A 3759-nucleotide genomic window follows, 5' to 3' on the forward strand; every position below is an offset into this window, starting at 1 on the left:
TTGTGAAAGGGAAGTAAAAACGTAGTACATTTAGAATTCATTCAAAGTTAGGTGACCATGAACTTAAAATGACTACTATATACATAGATTGTTATCTGTGAACCTCATGGTAACCACAAACCAAAAACCTATAATAGATACATTACTAAAAAAAAAAAAAAAAAAAAAGAAAAAGAGAGAGAGGGAGAGAGAGAAAATCCAAGCAGAACACTAAAGAAAGTCATAAAATCACAAGGGAAGAAAACAAGAGAAAATGAAACAGAGAAGAACTACAAAAACAACCATTAAACAATTAAGAAAATGGCAAAAAGTACATACCTATCAATAATTACTTCAAATGTAAATATACTAAATTCTCCAATCAAAAGACATAGGGTGGCTAAATGGAAAAAATGAAAGAAAGAAAGAAAGAAAGAAAGAAAGAAAGAAAGAAAGAAAGAGAAAGAAAGAAAGAAAGAAAGAAAGAAAGAAAGAAAGAAAGAAAGATGAGAAAGATTAATCTATATGCTGCCTTCAGGAAATTCACTTCAGACCTAAAGACACACAGACTGAAAGTAAAAGGATGGAAAAAGATATTCATGCAAATGGAAATGGAAAGAAAACTAGAGTAGCAATTATTATATCAGATAAAATAGACTTTAAAACAGCCTGTGACAAGACACAAAGAAGGGAATTACATAAAGATAAATGGCCCAATCCAACAAGAGAGTATAGTAATTATAAATATATATGCACCCAACACAGAGCACCTAATTATAAGCAAATATTGACCAACACAAAGAGAGAAATACAATACAATAATACAATAATCATAGGGGACTTGAACAGCTCATTTACATTGGATAGATCATCCAAACAGAAAACTAATAAGGAAGCATCAGCCTTAAATGACACATTAAGCCAGACAGACTTAATAGATATATATCAGACATTGCAACCAAAAACAGCAGTATACAAATTCCCCTCAGATGGACATGAAACATCCTCCAAAATATGATAAGCCACAAACAAGTCTCAAAAATTTTTAAAAGATTGTAATCATATCAAACATCTTTTCCAGCCACAAAGGTGTGAAACTAGAGATGAATCACAAAAAAAAAAAAAAAACCTACAAAAACATGAACACATGGAGGCTAAAAAACATACTACTAAAACACCCAAGGGGTCATCAAAGAAATCAAAGAGAAAAACAAAAATTACCTGGAGACAAGTGAAAATGGAAACACAACGTTCCAAATTCTTTGGGATGCAGTAAATGCAGTTCTAAGAGGGAAGTTTATAGTGATGAGTGGGGGAGAGGCAGAGAGAGAGAGAGAGAGAGAGAGAGAGAGAGAGAATCGCAAGCAGGCTCCACACTGTGTGCAAAGCCTGTAATGTGGCTCAAACTCACAAACTGTGACATCCAAGATCAAGAGTTGGACATTAAAACCCACTGAGCCACCTCAGTGCCCTTAAGCACAGTTCCTTGAAGAACTGAGGAGATACTGAAGTATTAAAAAATATGTATTGAGAACCTGAGGAGGTATGTGAGAACCATCCATTCTACTTCTTTATTTCTTGCTTTCTTTATGTGGCTTGTTTGCCAACTGGTAGTAAACCCACATGAGTGGAAATTAAACCATATTGAAGTTATCATTTTCACTAGACTTCAACATTAGACTAAAATGTGTTCTGTCAGAACTAGCTCTGCTGGACTTCTTAAGACTGCTATTTTTTGAATGATACTATTTCAATTAAATAAATAGTTAAAACTTATTTCAGCTGCTATATATCATGCATTTAGCTAGACAATGGGAAACCCAAAGGTTAATAAGAAATTAAAAAAAACCAAAAACCTCTGCCTTCAAAGAACTTGGAGTCCATTGAAGGAGACAGACAAATAAACAAATAAAATGTGTCCCACGGTGATCTGCATTGAGTGCAGTGAGAATTCAGAGGGCTACCTCACCCACCCAGTTAAGAACATAAGGTCGTATTGGAGGTGAGGAAGAATAAGATAGAGACATTATCTTTTTTTAATTAGTTATTTATTTTTTTAATATAGATAGAGACATTATCTTAAAGGGCAGAGGTAACACTTGAACTAAGGACTAATTTGAATAGTCAGGAGAAAATGAGATGAAGATATTCTAAAGGGAAGAGGATAAGCCTGAAAAAGCAGGCAATGAACTGTGTGATATGTGCAAGGAACCAGAAGTACTATGCTGCATCTAAAGCAAATAATGTGAGGCAGAAATGACAAAAGATGAAGTCCATGACATATTTCCATGACGGACTTTGAGCTGTATTCCATGGGTGATGAAGAGTCACTAAAGGTTTTATACAGAAGAGTAATATAGTCAAATTTGTGTTGCCCACTGGACAGTGAGTCCCCTGGGTAGAAGAACTAACTCAGTGGCAGTTTAAGTTAGGTCTTGATAAAGAGAAAAGAAGATTTTTTATGCTCTCTAGCACATGAGCTTGTGTGTCCAAAGCAGTTCGTTTTCTTTCCTGTGTATATGTGTGTGTGTGCTAGAAAGACAGATTTATCTGTATCTTTATAGCTTCTGGAAAACCACCTTTATGAGAATATTAAAATGTTTATAAGAACATTCATAAATATTTTTGTGCATTATGTAGCAGAGATTACAATAAAACCTAAGGCTATAAGAGCACATAATTTCAGAAGTAATGTATGTAAGGAAGGGACTCTAACCAGTATCTCTCAGAGGATGTGCACTGTAAATTGCTACTGAAACAGCGATCAGCCCTGCTAATACAGCAGTCATTGAAGGTCAGGATCTCCACGATTACCAGTAACATTCAGAGTTCACCCAATCCAGGTATCTAAATGTAATAATCCCATGCTCTCTGGGCTCAGACCTAGTTTGTGGCAACATGGCTAAACATGCCAAGAAGGTCAGAATCATTGGTAAATACAGGACCCATTATGGTGTCTCCCTCAGGAAAATGGTGCAGAAGATTGAAATAAGCCAGCATGCCAAGTACACTTTGCAAGGGCACGTTGCAAGTACACTTGCTCCTTCTGTGGCAAAACCAAGATGAAAAGACGAGCTGTGGGAATCTGCCATTGTGGTTCCTGCATGAAAACCATAGCCAGTGGTGCCTGGTCCTACAACACCACTTCTGCCATCATAGTAAAGTTGGCCATCAGAAGACTGAAGGAGTTGAAAGACCAGTTGAAGTTCCACCATTTGAAGCTAGCCTATAATAAATGGGTTCATTTATATAACAAAAAATAAATGTAATGATTCCTAGAGGGGTTCTTTTGGCTAAGGACCATGAGTAGGCTAAAAGTACTCATTGGGAAGGACTCAATCCAAACTCAAAGACAAAAAACAAAAAACACAAATATAAACAATAAGCACTAATATTGTGAAATTGACTTTCAGGTCCTTTGAATACTCTAGCAGGCACACATAGCTGGTATAACTAAGAGCAGAGCCTTAACTGCTTCATCTGGAGCCATCTTCCTGAGTAGCCCCACATATACTGAATATCTCTAAGGTATGCTGCCCTAGGACTGATGCTACTTCCATTCAGTAGTATCAGTCTTGGCATACGAAGTTATTCAAAGTTCTTCTTTACCTGTTGATTTATACTGAAGCCTTGTTTCATACTAATATGCTTTACAAGATGCTTGTAGCCTGCTTTATCTAACTCTTGGAATAGTTTTTATCTGCCTGCTAGTCTAGGCAGCTCTAATATAAACTTCATGTGTTTAAATGTCCACTATGACAGCTGCATTCTCCCTGGAGT

At 36.2% G+C, this 3759-nt stretch overlaps 1 pseudogene; it reads left to right on the forward strand.

Annotated features, from left to right (window-relative positions):
• Nucleotides 1-2877: 2877 nt before the first annotated feature.
• On the forward strand, nt 2878-3242 carry LOC125914330 (60S ribosomal protein L37a-like; annotated as a pseudogene).
• Nucleotides 3243-3759: the final 517 nt, after the last annotated feature.

This window comes from Panthera uncia (genome assembly GCF_023721935.1).
Source record: "Panthera uncia isolate 11264 chromosome D3 unlocalized genomic scaffold, Puncia_PCG_1.0 HiC_scaffold_8, whole genome shotgun sequence".
Classification (NCBI taxonomy): Eukaryota; Metazoa; Chordata; class Mammalia; order Carnivora; family Felidae; genus Panthera; species Panthera uncia.